We start from the raw sequence: 18,217 nt of genomic DNA, 5'->3' as shown, positions 1-18,217 counted from the left end.
TGCCGTTTAAAAATGCAGGCTTTCTGGGCTGTCCTGCCATGGCAAACTCTGACTCTTTTGCAGGCGGTTCGTGTGGTTTGCAAGCACAGGCTACTGAAGCTCGCTGGCTGGCAGGGACCTTGAAACATAGAATTGTGGCTATAAACATGACTACAGCCTGTATCTCCTCCGTGAGGCTGGAAAGCTAAGGAATGTACTGGATCTATCTGGCAAAGCCACGGCTTTAATCCTACTAATATTGCTCAGTAATTTAAAGGCTCATGTGGTCAGAAAAAGAGAGATATACAGTAAAGAGATTCAAAGACAAAGAAAATGTTTAAATGATTTACAGTGTTAAAAATGTATGCAGACTAAAAGTTAAAATTCTTAAAAAAAAGTAAGAAAAAGAGAAGTTGTGTGTGGTAGTACACGCCTTTAATCCCAACACTTGGGAGGCAGAGGGAGATTGACCTCTGTGACTTCAAGGTGTGGTAGCACACGCCTTTAATCCCAGTGCCTAGAAGGCAGAGACAAACAGATCTCTGTGAGTTCAAGGTGTGGTAGCAAACACCTTTAATCCCAATGCCTGGGAGGCAGAGACAGGCGGATCTCTGAGAGTTCAAGGAGAGCCTGGTCTACAGAGTTATTCCAGGTCAAAGAGATACAGAGAATATAAAATAAAAGTAAAAATAAACGAAATAGAGGTTAAAATAAAGCGTACAAAGATGGAAAATACACAGAGAATCTTGATACTGTATACTATTATGCTCTCTTTGAATTGTTTGAATGCTGAGGAAGGAGCAACAGCTGCTAAAAGATATTTGTTTATAAATGCTGCTGAACTAATCCATCGTAGAGATTTTGATGCCTTGACTTTGAAATTTGGATCTAAGGACATGATGCTTTCGAAAGGAGTTTCCTATTTTGTTTTCACAGAGGATGAGACCCTGTTCATTTCTTCTATTCCGATATGGTATGATGGACCACGCCCTCCTGAACGGTTGCTGTGAATACCTTCAGAAAATTGCTTCGCTCAACTGCCAACTGAGATGAAACTAGCACACAGGTTATACCATGAAAGACCTAATTAACGACGCCCCCATTCAGCAGGAAGCAGTTTGGAGAGAAAAAACTGCGCCCATATTCCCAAATATTGTTTATAAATGTTCTTTTACATTTAAAGGGGGAGATGATATAGGTATGAATAATTTACATTGATATGGATTTTGCTTTAGTGATTTAAATTTAAGGTTAATTTTGTAATGTATATAGGTTGTTAATGAATAATCATTAATAATAGTTAAGTTTGTAGTCATGTTAGTTAAGATTTTCTAGATGTGCATAGATATATTTTAGATAGGCATTCTTCATATTTTTCAAAGATTATAGAATATGGCATTTTAAATGTTTTAATAACTTAGGACTTTTCATGACAATGAGACACTCTGCTCCTGGCAGCACCAATCTACTTCAAGAGGAAGATGGGCATCGAAGAGGATCCTTATGGAGTTTGATAGCCATTTGGGCAAGAAACTGCTCTTGCCTGGACTATTGCATAAACTGGACACAGAGAACCCGCAGAGAGAGGACTGCTGAACTTGCCTAAAGGTGAGATGATCTTTCGGGGTTCCTGATTCATGAAAGAGTCTGCAAGACATTCTTCAGGACAAGCAGATAGTGACTGCCTTTGAAATTTCCTGCTTTGTGGAAATGTCTGCTGGAAACTATGGGCCTGTAGGCCGAAGATGGATGCCCCAACGGTACAGAGGAACTTTGGGTGACTGTCCAGGCAGCGAGATGTCTCTGTCATTTCTAGAGCTTTGGATGTTAAGTTAAAGCCTTTTTTTTTTTGTTTAAACAGAAAAAGGGGAAGTGATGTGGGAGTGTCATATATCAATCTGTTGATTTCATTGGTTAAGTTATAATAAACCAACTGCTTGGCCTTAGCTTAGAACATAGATGGGAGGAATAAACAGAATAGAATTCTGGGCGGAAGAGGAAGTGAGGTCAGACTCTGCGCTGCTTCCAGAGGGACCGGACAGCCGCCATGCTCTGCTCTCCCAGGCAGCTGCAACCCACGATGGACTTAGGCTAGAATCTTCCCGGTAAGCGCACCTTGGGGTGCTTACACACATCATTAGAAATGGGCTAGTCCAGGTGCGAGAATTAGCCTGTAAGGGCTAGAGTTCAGGGGCCAAGCAGTTCTTAAATGAACACAGTTTGTGTGTTGTTATTTCGGGCATGAGCTAGCCAAGCGGCCGGGGTTTTGGGGACGCAGCCCCGCTGCCCTTATTTCAACAAACACAATTCTTCAAAATTCTTTGAAAGACAATATTAGCTTCATACAGAAAAAAAAAAAAGAAAAGCTGGATAGTTAAAAACAATCCTGACTAATAAAGGGCTGTGAAAGGTGTCACCACCCCTGATTTCAACTTTTCCTATAAAGCTATAGTAATAAAAACAACAACATGATATTGTCACAAAAACAGACATATTGATCAATGGAATCAAATTGAAGACTCAGAAATAACTCTACACACCTACGGAAAACTGATTTTTGATAAAGAGGCAAAAAATTACACACTGGGCAAAAGACCATCTTCAACATGGTGCTGAACAAATTGCTTGTTGAATAATGAAAATAGATCCAACTTGTGACCCTGCACAGAACGCAGCTTTAAATGAATCAAAGACTACTACATAAACCAGAAACAATGAATGTGATAGAAAGGAAAGTGGGAAATAGCATTGTGCTCAATAGCACAGGGAAAATTTTTCCAAACTAAACACTATTACCACAGGAACAAAAACAAAAATTCACAAAAGGGACCTCATGAAACTGAGTAGTTTCTAGAAGACAAAGGGCACAGTCCTTCAGATTAGGTGGCCTTCTACAAAATGGGAAAAGATTCTTGACAATTTCACATCCAATAGGGGGCTAATATCTAATATATACTAAGAACACAATAAACTAGATATCAAGAAAACAATGTTCCCCCAAATAAGACTTGAATCTAAACAGAGACTTTTCTGTAGAGGAAAGTAAACTGGCTGCAAACACAAAGAAATATTCAACATTCTTACTTATGAAGGAAATGTGAATTGAAAATACTTTGAGGATTCATTTTGCAACTCTCAGAATAACTAAGATAAACAAAACTACTGGCAATTCGTTCTGGCAAGAATGTGGAATCAGAACCAACATACATTGTTGGTGGAAGTCAAACTTATATAGCCAATATCGAAATCAGTATGTCAATATTTTTTACTTTTGCCTGTTTTCATTGTCAATATCACATAAGGTTGCTTGCAGTCCCGTGTTTTGAAAATTCTTCTTTCATTGGCATTAGCTTAACACTTGCTCTGAGATTAAAAATGCAATTTATCCAGAGGTCTCACATATCTCCAGAGATAAACACAAATAAACATCATGATTCATCATGTGAAAGTGAACAAGTTATTAATTGTGGTACCTTTAGCCCATCTAGTCAAGCTTGTCCTGAGTCCAAAATATGTAAAAGCCCAGTTTTCACAGGAATGACTTAATTATTTAACAATGATTATTAAAAGCCAAGCAAAACAAGTGACTAAGTGACTTCAGGTATCAGCAGCAAGGCTGGTAGATGGCTGAAATTGTCAATTAGAAGCGATTATTTTCCACACACAAAAAATTCACATGTTAATGTCTCCTCCGAAAAAGCATTCTGTGAACTGGGAGAAAATGTGTTATATTGGCCTCCAAGTTACATTGTTTCAATAGGTCTGTTGGAAATGAACAGCAACAAATTCTCATGAAGGAGAAAAGCCTCATGAAAGAAAAGAAAATTCTCATGAAAGAGCAAATAGGATCTGAAGATGGATCTCTAGGTAACAAGCAAGCCTGGTAAAATCACTCCCTAAAGCAAAGCACCATTTGGGAAGCAGATATAGAAATGGGACAGCTGTTTTCCCAGAGTCTAATAGTCACCGGTGCTGGACTTTAAAAGGTCATTGACGATGGACCTGAAGTGCTTGGTCTTATTTCCATATATAAAACGAGCATCACTAACAGCCCCATCATAAGCATTTGGAACTCTGCAACATTACCAAATATTTAAAGCGTAAAGATTTATTTGTCTTACAGTAGAGGGTTAAGCATACTTCCCATTTTAAATATTAAAAACTCATTATTTCTGTGACATCTATACTACAATAAGCCAAGGCATTAAAAAAGGAAAAGGAAGAAATAATTTGTGTAGTTTTATTTTCTAGAACATCTCAAGATTATTTTGTCTTGAATAAAGCATCTGAACCTTTTCTTCTTGCAAAAGAAAATGTAATGCAGACGAAATATAAAAAAAATCTTCAATTTTCATAGCTAGCAAATCAACAGACTTTTAAATTATATCACAAGGCACACTCACATTTCTAGATGATGGGTAAGTTCCTATGGCGTTTTCATTGCTGAGAAATTGGAGCTCTTATTTGTGCTCCAGTGAAATGAACTCACAGAACAGTTTCTGAGAGATCCCTCACCTCATGCCCAGTGTCATTTGTCAACTCTCTGTAGACCATCGGCTTCTCTTTGAAGGACTTCACCTCCCTAAACATCTCTGAATTGGACTTTTCTTTGCAATTTGATTATCTAATGGTGGGATCCTGTATTTTCTCCATTTTTTTTTATTTTTTCCTCCAAAGTTAAAACATTGGAGGTAATTGTGCAGATGCCCATTTATAGTTCCCTGTGGACCATGGTGTTTCATACTGACACACTTCTACACAGCTGGCCTTTTCATCAAGTTACAGGCTCACATAGTTCCTAATTTTTCCTCATTGACATCTTCCCTCATTCTTTCTTTTTTCTGTCTAAACCCCGTTGTATATTTTATTCATTTCTTCTCCCATTTCAAACATTCAGGTATTAGGCAGCAGTATCTCAGTTACTATATATTTTTATCCACGTTGAAAAAATGTCACAATACAATAATGTGTTGGAATTCTTCAATTTATATGCACAGAGAACCACAAGAAAATAGTTTCATAAAAGTAATTGTAATTAAATTCACTGTGATAAAATTAATTGAATATTAATCAACTTCCTCAATTGTTTTACGTGATCTCTTATCATTTTTATTACAATGATGTAACTAGTCTTTAATTCTAACTTTCTGCTTCCTCACTCTTGAATCAGTGAGAAAGACCTTTAGAATAAAAGTGATCTTGGCCTAAGGAAATAGCTCATCAATCAAGAATTGCCCTTTTTATGGGTTAATCGGTTAAAAGTCAACTATTCTTCACCAAGAAATTGTCAAACATACAGTCATTTAGAGCTGGAGTTCTTTTAACTTAATGACTTAGGCTACTACCTACAGTCCAGCCAACTTGTTTATTTTGCTGATGAAAATTTATGGAAAACAAAAAATAAGTACATTAAAAAGTGAAAAACAAATCAAAAGAAAACCCCATCTATATATCTCTATACCTAGCTCATTTGCTCTTCTTCCTTATCTTCCCACACATCTTTCACATTAGTTCTTATTTCGCTCTCACCATTCCATATCCCATCCCTCTTAAAACTTACCCTAATCCTACTTATTAATTTTTCTTTGAGAAACAACCAGTAAATCACTAACTGAGAGAAAGCAGGCATAATATACAACTCAAAGAGCTCAGGACTCCTGTTCCATTTCTGTAGCTGTCACAAATACCCTGACAGAAAGTAACACAGATAGAAAGGGTTTATTTCACTTGCAATGAACAAGTTAAAGTCCATTATAGCGGAGAAGGCAGGATGTCAAAGCCTGGGCTCACAATACCTCTATATCTACTTACAAAGACATGAAAGTCATTGCACTGTTGGTTTGTTAACTTTCCAGCTTGGTATTTCAAAGTCTACGCCATTAAATGGTAACACTCAAGGCAGAACTTAATACATCAGTTAACCCTGAAAACAGTTCTCCCATAGACAAGCCCACTGGCCAAAAGCATCTTAATAAGTTCTCTAAAAAGCATCTCCTCCTGGGAGGTTCCAGCTTGTGGTGAGTTGATATTTAAAACTAACCTTCATAATCTACTCCTTGTCAATGTAACAAACATAATCACACCTACCTCCAAAACACACACACACACACACACACACACACACACACACACACTTAAAACATCCTTTCTATCCCTATTCACATTTTCAGGTTAAACTCAAGATTTAAAAGTACCAAGTCTTTAAAAATTCCAATCATTTAACAGTTCCAAGTAAAATAAAAACAAGTTACAGACTTCATTCCCTAAAAAGGAAGAATGGAGGCATCATAAAACAATCACATCCTAACAAAACCAAAACTCAACAAGGGGAGTACCAAATCCTGCAACTCAACGGTTTTCACGCGAGCCTAATCTTCAGATCTCCAAAGGGCATGGGCAGCCCCCTTCTCTAGCTCTGGATAGCTTCTCTCTTAGGTCAGCTCCACCTCATACCTGCAGTTCTCTCTCAGAGACCAACTGTCCTGCCATTTATAACATTTTGTGGTCCACATTACACTTGAGGTTTAAAACTCACCAATGACTTTTCAGGATCTCTGCCCAGTGTTTCCATCTACATGTCTAACTCTAAAAAAACAGTATAAGTCAGACATGATGTATGTTCACGAAGTCTACAGTATGTTAAGACATTAAAGGTTAATGAAAAAAAAAAAGTACTGAACAATCTGTGAAGGGGTAACTTTTTATTTATTTATTTTTTGATGAAGCTTCATACTCTTTTCCTTAATAGCTTTACTAATTTAAAATGCCCACTAATAGTAAATATGTAAGGATCCTTTGGACAACATTTGTGAAGCACATATATGCAAATACAGGCATATATCAGTTAAACTGTGAGAGCGAATATATTTTATTGAATTTTTGTTTATTACTTTTTATTGTTTTTAAATTATTTAAATTATTTCTTCTTTTTTGAAATTATGTAATTAGGTCATTTTCTCCATCTATTTCGCTTCGCAAACTCTCCAGTACACTCTTCCTTGATCCTCTTCAAATTCATGACCTTTTATTTAATTAATTGTTATTCATACACATATATGTGCATATATATACACAAGTGTATATATACTTATATTTTATATTCATTTTTCTAATGTATAATTATACTGCTAAAGTTTATATGAGTTCATAATTGGTTTATATTCCTTTGAAAGTTCTCTATTCATATAGTTTGCTACATACATATGGTATCATATCATAGCTACAATTTTTAAGTGTGCTTAACATTTCTGAGGTTTACATGAGAATAATATTTGAATGGCTCTCCAGTTTTTGAAAAGACCTAACTCTTTTCACTAACATGTTAATGTTTTGTGAATTTTGAAAGAGAACATTATGTGCACCATATGTTTGATAAACATTAAATCAACATGATGAATTTTTTGAATATGTATAGCAGTAAAATTAATTAATTAATTAGAAGTAATGGCCTCAATACTGACTCAATTTTACATTTAAAACATAATTGTGAAGTTTATGCTCTCTGAAATTTCATAAATAAATGAAAATGAAGAGCTCAATTTATTTGTTCTTTACTAGTGAAAAAAGAAGGCCAAGAAAAGATTACTTCAAATCCTTGGTGAAGAGAGAAATAAAAATATACCATAAGGTAAATTATCTGAATTAGGTATATCTTTCAGATAAATAAATAGCACTATAAAATTTTAGAGTATCAGCTAGATTAAAAATAAAATTTGTTTAAAAAGTTGGAATTAATGTTTAAATAAAGTTGGCCGTGGGTTTAATTAGAATGTTTGGAGAATGTCAGTGTGGAATGTTCATAGTAGGTCAAGAGAAACCTAAGAAGACAAGTCAAGCATTTATCTATTCATCTCATCAGTAACTGTTTTCTCAGTTCCTATTAAGTTTGCATTGCTATATTAGGAACTCTGAATCCAGAAGTGGGCCAAAAAGTGACAAAGTGCCCTTTCTCTTGGTGTCTTTATGCTCTAATTTGAAGAAATCATCGGCAAAAGCAACCGACTGCTTTGGTAAACAATAAATTATGGCAAGTCAATAAAGTGTCAGAGAATGAGTTGTTTCCTGAATGCTTCCCTTGTATGATCTTATTTTGAGAAGGGATATAAAAGAAGTAGTAAGTAGATGGATTGGATAGAGAGTTAAAGAAACAGGAAGTAACTACATGATTTGCATGGAGAATGACTATCTCAGAATAAGAAAACAGGAAGACCAGCAGTGTGCTTGGTTTGCATAGGAAACAGCAAGACTTCCTTGGGTCTAGGTCTTAGAATGTCACAGTTCAGGGGAAGGTTTGGGGAGCAGAAGTCAGATGGATGAGTAATTGGAGTATGGTTTGAAATGGACTGTCAATGACGTATTGGTCCATGGAAAAGATCAGGATGATGTGTGTCAGGATGTAGCATTCGATTTGGTGAGGTTGGCTCTGAATATCTGAGAAATGATTAGAGAAGAAAAGGATAGACGTGTTTCTGTGCCCTTGAAACAATGAGGAAATTAAAACAAAATTGTATAATGTCAAAACTGAAAATAAATTTATCTAACACCATCCTAGAGCACGGTTCAAGTATGAAAATGCCTTCTGTCTGTTTTTCAAGATTTTATTGAGGAAAATAATACTATTGGTAAAGAATGTGTTTTCATGATAAAAAAAAGCTGATTCCCTTGTACATAACATAGAAATGTGAAATCCAAATGATGACTAAAATTCAAAATGCCTATTAATGTACTAGAATTTTGAGAATATTAAAGATCTATATTTACTTTTTATTGGATTTTATTCATATCTCTAAAAGAAAGCTTGCTGCTTATGCCCACATGTTCTGCACAATTATAGCATGGATAAAGAATTTATTTTAAGTGTAGGACAAAAAAAATAGTCTCTTCATGTATAATAAAATATGTTTGTAGAATTTTTATTTTATTTCCTCTTTTATACTTCTAATTTCTTATAGCCTAAGTGAAATCACATATAGATTATTACTAGGCAGACCAATAGTGGAAATGCAAGAACATAATATTCTTATTTCTATAAAACAAATACTTAGCTGTCACAATTCACTAAATGGGGTAATATTTTATTTTAAATATAACAAGAGGATAACAGAGAAATATGGCACAATTACTCATAGTGTCAGTATTGCTGAATAGGTCAAAAAAGTGTTCATAAAAATATTTTGAAGGCAGATGCTTATTGCCGTTTAATGAGAAAGACAATGCCATCACAACCTAAGTGCTAAGTACTCAATAACTCACTTGACAGTATGTGCCCAGATTTCCATTATTACATACAGTAAAATATCCTGAAATTAATTTATATTTAGACATATATTTTGCAGTTGAGTTTGTAAGATTCATTTGGTTTTGAACCCTATTTACAACTGAATTAAGTATTAGTTTGAAATTTTGCAATATTTGGGTAAGAGTATTTATAAGAATATTTGTACTGGATTAAATTACATGGATATTTAAGGTGTCACTATTTCCAAAAAGGAAAAATATATATCCTTCTGACTATATATATCCTTCTGATTATCAGTTTGGTAATTATTAATTGCATTCTTCAATAAACAATTATTTGAAATATTATTATTCAATGTGAACTGAATACAGTATATACATTATTCATTTGTCAAAATCATTATCAAAACATTCAGAAAGAGCATGTTCACTATGGAAGATCTGATGCTATAGTCAGATGGAGATTGGAGCTCAGAATATTAACTCGCATTTCAGATACGCATTGGGCCGATGTCATTTCATGATTCATTCAGCTTTCAGTTACCCTTGGAAATGGAATATAACTATGTTTGAAGGAGTTAAAATCTCAAATAACTTCTCATCTCATGGCAGACATTAATACGCATATATTTAACTAACATCTAGCCAAGAGTTTCATGACATAAGCAAATGTTATATTTTAACTTTATCCAACCCTGTTTTCTTTTCCACTAGCCAGGAAATAGAGAACATGGTGTTCAGAAATACATGATGGAAATTTAAGAAGTTTAATAAAAATGAACTTGTAAAATAATTAGCTCTACTGGGTAAAACATCGGAAGATCTCATATTCATGGTTATTTTGTATTTTACTTCTTTAGATAAAGTCTATTTTAATTAAAATAGGATTATCTCAATTTCTTCCATCTCTTTTCTCCTTCCAGCATCTTCCAAGTACCCTTCCTCCAACTTCTATCATGTCCCCCTATTAAATTAGCAGTCTTTTTTTTTATTATTTTATTTTACTCAAATATAAGTTCAAAGTGCTTTCAATAAATCCCATGTCTTAGTTCATCAAATAAAAAATTGCCAAATGCCCATATCTATGCATCATAGAAACAATATCCATATATTTTAGACTGAACAGATAGGTGTCAATAATTTATTTAATAAAATAAGATGTTATTAAACTCTGACTTGTGCAGAAATACTAATCTAGATGACTGTTATTTTTCTTCTCACAAAAGTTATCTTATTTGAAAGCATCTAAAAACTATTATGACAGATATTATATGAGGCTCCGGATATTTGAGATATAGTCCCTAATCTTTGGAAACTTTCAAACTAGTTGAAATTAGTGTATTCTGGAAGAAATTGGTGAGATATTTCTCTGATCATATAAAAAAAACTTGAGAAAATAAAAGGGGGGAAATGTAGCATATTCCAGGAAAAATTTAGAAAAGACTGATAAGAATTCATATTTATATGAGATTTGATATGCTTCTCATAATAGGACATGTCAGCATTCCAAACAATGATGAGCAAGGAAGAACTGTTTTGAAGAGCAATATTAGACAAGCTGCTAAACAGCAAATGACTATGAATTTTCAAATTTAGAACGTTAAAACTAAACTGAGGAAGTAGGTTTTGATTTAGGCTGTTCAATGTGTTGTTTTAAGGCTTTATAAATGATTATAAAATGTTGGTCCCTGCTATTTAATTTTTCTAAGTATTCAAGTCTCTCTCATAGGTGCATCTTGACTGTTCCATGTGTCACAGGAGGCACACCAGTTTCTACCCATAACCCATCTCCTACTTCCAAATACATTTACTACCTATTCCAGGTCTCTAAGGCTGCTATAACAAAGCACAATAAACCAGAGGCTAAAATGACAGAGATATTTTCCTTCCCAGTCCCAGAGGCTGAAACTAGGAAAATCAATTGTCTACAAAGCATGGAGTTGTTAAGTGCTCTGGGAAGTAACAAATCCTATGTTCTTCAGGTCATGGTGGTCTCCAGTGATCCTTATTCCATCAGACCAATCTATATGATATTTTGTGTTGTAACTCTATTAGGCTGTAGCCCACTTTGTTCTTTAAGGTCTTAAACATCTCACAGATTTGCATCAGTCTACATGGACAGCAGATGTTTCTTTGACAAACTGAAATAATACCTTTGAAATACACCATGAACATTAATCCCTACTTGCTAGTTTTCTGTGTGTTAGAGATGCAATGTACACTACTCTTGGTCAAAAATAATTATCAACCGACACTAAATGTAAACTTTACTGGCTGCAATAATGGCTGGCCTGGAAACGTTTGGTAACTGTTAGATAGTGCCACAAATATCAGGGGCATAATCAATTACTATCTGATGGGATTTAAGTCTGATAGGGTGGGGATGCAGTCATGTTATACATGTCAAGCTACATCTTAGGCTATTAACACATAATAGTATCGTATAAATTTCTCCATTTGGAATGAGTTGATGGAATAGATTACAATGCATCACTTAAGATATTTAAGAGTCTAGATATACTAAAATATAAATAACCAGGCCGTAGTGATGCATGACTTTAATCCCAGCACTCTTGAAGCGGAGGCAGATGGCTCTCTCTCAGACTGAGCCTGCCCTGAGTAAGTTCCAGGATGCCCAGGGTTACACAGAGAAATACCATGATAAAGAAATAAATATATAAACAAAAATATAAAAAATAAAGATGGTTAACAATATATTTACATATATATTTATATTCACATATATACACACACATAATTGAAACACAAGATAACATAGTAGTACATGATTACCCCTTCAACTATATGAAGAAGTAGGTGGACTACTTGACACTTGATTCTACAAAATAGATGCTACCCTGATTTGTCTCAAAACACTATTTATTTTAATTAATAATCCCTTGACATATTTTTGTATTCACTAGGTTGTTTGTAGATATTGTATAAAAGATACTAATAAATACTACTTATTTATATGATGACCTAAATACATGATTATCTTGTAGTAAGATACTATTTTAAAATTTAAAATATAATATTTGCCTAGTGAAATCAGATAAACTTAAGATATTGCAAAAATTTCTTCAAATTAAATAGAGAAAAAATAAATTCAATATGTATTTGTGTTCAATACATTTATTTGACTGTAGACTCTACTTACATTCTAATGTTGAATGTGACATTGTAGTTAAGGGAGCTAATACGACTGCATAGCTGCCTAATCCAGTCCTGTACTGTATGAGGCTATGAGGATGTCAATCATTGCAGAATAGACATTCTTTGCTAACACAAAAACCCTAGTCAGGAGTTGATTTCAATATGAATAGACTATTTTCAAAGTTATTTCCTGTGAATGCAAACAATCTCATTTTTATGGATTCCATTTATTGAGAACTCAGTGAAATCAGGCACCTGTGTTTTTTTGAGGTTCTACAAGGACACAGAAAGCCTCACTTAGAAGATCATCCTGTTGAACAAACTATAAAATATTTGTCATTTTTAAAATAATTATGTTGGCAAAAAGAATAGAAATAATCAGCATTTAAATAAATTGATATTTTTTCTCATTTATATGAAGATAAAATGAAATTCCAAATTTGTTAGTTTTCTACATATTCATGAAGCCATTTTACAAAACATTAAAAACATTAACTTAATTAGAAAATATTTTAAATAACAATTTGTTTATATTTTTGATTGCTTATATTTTGTAAACTGTTCTATTGTAACAAGATATTCCCACTTTCCTTATGAATTATCCATGGCTGTTTCATGATACAAACTTGAGCTGAATATTTTGACTAAGGCCCAGATAAAAGAAAAAGAGCCTTTTAAAGGCCAAATTCACATTCTTTTCCAGCTGAGGCCTTTCACTGGTGTAAGAGAACAGCCTTAGTCTTTTGCATTCCTGGAACTGCTGATATTGTCTTAACAGCCTCGGGTTGTTCACAGGGCTGGCCTCAGATCTATGGTGAGGTCCTCAACTACTGCATAGTGAGTACACAAAACAATAAGACAGTCTGGGTGCCTGGGTTGAAGTAGACACAGTGTTAAAACATTTATACTGCGATAGATCTACACATTCAATATTATCCAGAACTTTTTACAGAACTAGAAGTCCCTTAAATTTTTCATTGAACTGCAAAAGTGCTGAATGCCTGCAGAGTAGTATAAGGAACAAACAGGAGAGATTTAACTCCATGACTAGAAAAGACACACATTTTTGTGTTCTTCTAAATCCATTTTAGGAAGCCATCGACTGTTTACTGATAAGGCTAGGTGAAAATTGCAAGAAAAAACATTTAAAGCCAATAGAGCTGATTGTCTTAGTTGGTGCTTCCATTGATGTGAAGAGACACCATGACCATGACATTTTTTAATGGAAAGCATTTAATTGAGGTGACTTGCTAACAGTTTGAGAGGTTCAGTCCGTTTTCATCATGGGACATGGTGTCATGCAGCCAGACATGCGGCTGGCTATGTCTTGTTCATCAGACAAGAGTAAGCAGACTCAGTATTATATTGAGGAAAGCTTGAACAAAAAAGAACTCAAAGCCCACATTTACAGTAACATACATCCTACAACAAGAGCACAACTATTTCCAAAGTCTACACTTTCTAATAGCGCCACTGCCTTTGAGATCCATGTTCTTCCAAACTAATAAACAGAGATAAAAAATCTTAGCAAAAATTAATAAATAGCATGTTTTAAAGACTACTCACAGTGAGAAATATGCTTTATTTGCTGAATACAATATGACACTTTCAATGTGCTAATAAATGAAATTCTACTAATGGAAAACAACATAAGAAAACATTAATGAATACATTGAAAACAAAGCAAAATATATTTGTGTGTGTGTGTATTGGAGGACTCTTAAGAAAATATTCATATCATCCACATCAGTCTATGGAATACTGCACTTTCTGTCCAAAAACACATAAAAACAAGTTTTTGTATAAAAGGATTGCATATACTTGTATCCTCTCGATGTGTATATATATATGAATTGTCACAGAGAGGAATTGTCTTCTATAAGTTAACCTATGTAAATAAAATAAACTTTAAGAATTACCGTGACAGTTTTCACAGAAATAGAAAAATATATTTTCAAATTTATAGAATCATTAAATATAACACATAGCTATAGAAGTTTTAAACAAAAGAAAAAAGTCTATAGACATCATACTACCTGATGTGAGGTTATATATTATAGAACTGTGTTTATAAATCAGTTTTATTATGGCTGATAAACTGAAATGCTATATGCAAACCTACTTCTTTGTATAAATGATTACTTTTTTATTTTTAGGGTAATATTGCTTCCAGAAGCATAGAGTGATAAACAAAATACCAGTGTTAGGTGAGGGATAATTTCCTATGTATCGTTAGCCAGGGAGACACCAGAGCACCAAAATAATATAAGCTCTCATCATTGGTTTTGGATATTTAACATAATTACATAGTAAATCCTTGTGGTGATTTGAACATGAATGACTCCAATATGTTCATACATTTGAATATTTGTTTCCCATTTAAAGGCTGTATAGGAATGATTAGGAGGTGTGGAAGAGGTGTAATTTTGTTAGAGGTGGTATGTTTGTCACTGTGGGATGTTCTTTGAAATTTCAAAATTCTTCTCCTCCTCAGGCTTAGTCTCTCTCGTTCTCTGCTTGCAACTTAAGAATCATATGTGAACCCTCAACCTCTGAACCAGTGCCTAGCTGCCAACATGTTCCCTGCCTTGCTGCTCATGGATTTTCTTCAGTTTCAAAGGCAAGTCGCAATTAAGTGCTTTATTTTTTAAGTTACCTTAGTCAAGGCTTATTTTCACAGCAAGAGAACAACAGTAACTAAAACAGCCCTATTCCTTAAGAGTCAGTCACTTTTATTACAGGAGATTGAGAAATCCAGATGGAACTGAATTGCAAGTTTCTTTCCTGTTGGCTACCTCTAATAGTCTCTGAATGCTATATACAGGCTGATGAGTAGGAAAAAGCATCAATAGTCGTATTTACCTATCGACTCCCGTTATCATCATAGTGACCAGCAAATCAAAATATACTCTGAGGCATGAAAGTAGAGTGTGTGTGATAGTATAGCTTACCACTTTCTGATGAAATTATGTCCTGCTTCACCTGAAGAATTTCTTGCTTGATACTGTAAACTTTATAACAAGCTCATGACTATGTAGGTCATAGGCTTTAGAGAAGAACTAATCACTGCCATTTTGCTAAATGGAGTTGTTCTCAAACTCTTTGCCGAATATTTACCTTTAAACTAACTATCAGATTAGTGCTGATAGCAGCCATAGTCAACAAGACTTCTTTTGTAATCTGTAGCAGCTAATGAAGTGGAACATGACTTCTTAAAGTGCTAAGAATGAGTGAAGTGACTCATGAGGGCTCAGTCCAAAACTGAACATCTATGTCACACTCTCTGACACTTGAGTCATCATAGAAATGAGAGCAGTACAAGTCAAGAAATCTGAGGGTGAGAAGCAGTGCTCTGAAATGATTTCTGGGCATAGCATACCTCTTTAGTCATAACTCACAACAATTGTGGTTACCTTCACAAGACTTGCACAAAATCAGACCCTCAACATTTCATGATATATGTAGAAGGGAATAATAAGTCCCCTTTTCTCTCTAAAGAGATATTGGTAGTTAATGTCTGCTGGATGGTAGAGTAATTTTCTTCACTGGTATTGCCACTGGTAAATTAATTATAGCCTCTTTATTTCCATACATTCCATTGACCTCCTATTCATGTTTATGCAAAAACTCCTCAGTACTTAATGGAATACAAACTCAGACACACACAGACAGATAAATAACATCCATGCACATACACACAGACACAGAGACAGATACAGACAGAGAGATACTCACACAGCCTCCCACAAAGAAACATACATACATACATACATACATACATACATACATATACACAGACAGACAGACACACAAACACAGATACTCAGATACTTGCAGAGAAACGGACACAGAAAAACACACAGACTAACATGCACATGCACTTATGCGTGTGCGCATGCACACACACAAAAAACTATGTAAGGAAAAGGACTTCTTGGGAAGAAGAGTAGATTCAGCAGCATTGAGAGAATAAGAGACCATAATGGGTGTGAATATGATCAAAATAATTACTGACATATATAACACTGTCAAAGGAGAAATTAAAATATTTTTAAAGAGTGCTCAATGAATACAATATTGAAAATGATTTTAAAATTATGAAATCCAAGAAAAACCCATATAATGAGCAATTTCCTTTCATTTTAACAAGCTTTTATTATTTTTTTTTTTCAATTTTAAGACAGGTGTGTAAAAATCAACATTGCCAATATCTGTCAGATGCATCCTCTCTAAATATCTTTAAGTTTTTCTCGTGGTAAATTCACTAACTAGAGCCTGGATGGCTATAAAGCTTCTAATTATTCCATATTTAAGAATGCCATTAAATGCAATTTCCAGTCTTGCTTTTGTATCCACTATTATCAGTGACAGAAGGGAGAGCAGAGGACACGTTTGCTAAGCCCCATTAGCACAATGGAGAAGCACAGGTGGGAAGAATTCCTCGCAGGGACATCTTCAGAACGGAATCACATGGCAAAGAAAAATGCTTTGCAGGAGTGCAGGTGATATCATTCTGCGATGCAGACAAACAACAGAATCCTGCGAGGCAGAATCTGGAACAGACATTAAGAATAGGAGAAGAAACTGAAAGTGATAAGTTTATACTGATTTTTTCAAATAAATGCATTGGTTTAAATGTTTTCTACATGTGTCATAAAAACTTCTACTAAAACCCTAACCTTCAATGTTAACATGAAGAAATAAAGGTGAATTGTTAATCTATTACATTTTCCAATTTTTATTTTTTTTTTTGGATTGTAAGATCTTTCTTAATCCAATCTTTTCTAATTTTACGTCGTTATCCTTGATCTCACTCCCTTGACTCTTCTCATTCCACCCTTCCCTTATTCCCTCCCCATCCACTCCTCAGAAAGTGCAAAGCTTTCTATGGGGAGTTAACAAAGTTCGATACATCACTTCAAGGAAAAACCCAAGCCCTCCACCCTATATCTAGGCTGAGCAAGGTATCCCTCCAAAGAAAATGTGCTCCAAAAATGCCAGTTAAAGAACTAGGGATACATCCCGATCCCACTGCCAGTGGCTCCCCAGACTGCCCTACCCTTACAACCCTCCCCCATATTCAGTGTGCCTAGTTTGGACCTATGCCAGCTTCCCTGGTATCAGTCCCAGTGAGCTCTCTCTATCTAGCTTAGCTCAGCTGTTTTTATTGGTATCACCATTATGGTTTTGACACCTTTGCTCAATTTAGATGATTTTAATTGAAACATAATTTATGTAGGTATGTGAAAAGTTCTTTTGAGTTGTTGGTCAGGGAACACCAAGAAACTCCCAAAGTCATTGCTATTGTCATTGTGTTTATGTGCCTTTCAGAAATTGAGGGTAAAACTATATCATTGAAGAAAACACACACTTTGAACACCAAAGACATCATGAAGAAGGTAAAAAGGATTATAAAAGCCAGAGGACCAGAAATTTTGTGAAATGCTTTCTTCTGTAAACAACAAGGAAACAGCAGTCTTGAAAATCTCAACAATGCAGTTGCCTAACAAGGCCTGAAAAGAAACACTAGTTGGCATTACAACAGAGATAAGGGTAATCTGGCAAACCTCTGATGTGGGATTCCCCTCTGTATGTTGTGAATATCATGGGTTAAATAAGGAACTAGCTCGGGCCTATAGCAGAGCTCTAGGGGAACAGAGCTAGACAAGAACAGAGCTAGTTCCAGGACAGGCTCTAAAGCCACAGAGAAACCCTGTCTCGAAAAAAAAAAAAAAAAGAAAGAAAAGAAAAGAAAAAGAAAAATTAAACTGAATGCTGGGAGAAAGGAGGAGGAAACAGAGAGAAGCCATGTAGCCACCAGAGATGGACGCCAGAACTTTACCCA

General features: G+C 34.7%; 1 long non-coding RNA gene across 1 annotated transcript; it reads left to right on the top strand.

Annotated features, from left to right (window-relative positions):
* Positions 1-214: 214 nt before the first annotated feature.
* Positions 215-1,448, top strand: LOC126503641 (uncharacterized). Its single transcript, XR_007592353.1, has 2 exons — positions 215-465; positions 535-1,448. It is a non-coding gene; the product is annotated as an uncharacterized lncRNA (long non-coding RNA).
* The last annotated feature ends 16,769 nt before the right edge of the window (positions 1,449-18,217 follow it).

Source organism: Alexandromys fortis, unplaced genomic scaffold, assembly GCF_014885135.2.
Source record: "Alexandromys fortis isolate MF-2015 unplaced genomic scaffold, M_Fortis_MF-2015_v1.1 scaffold_2_26212498_36691700, whole genome shotgun sequence".
Taxonomy (NCBI): Eukaryota; Metazoa; Chordata; class Mammalia; order Rodentia; family Cricetidae; genus Alexandromys; species Alexandromys fortis.
The sequence above is the reverse complement of the archived record's forward strand: the minus strand, read 5'-3'. Positions and strand labels throughout refer to the sequence as shown.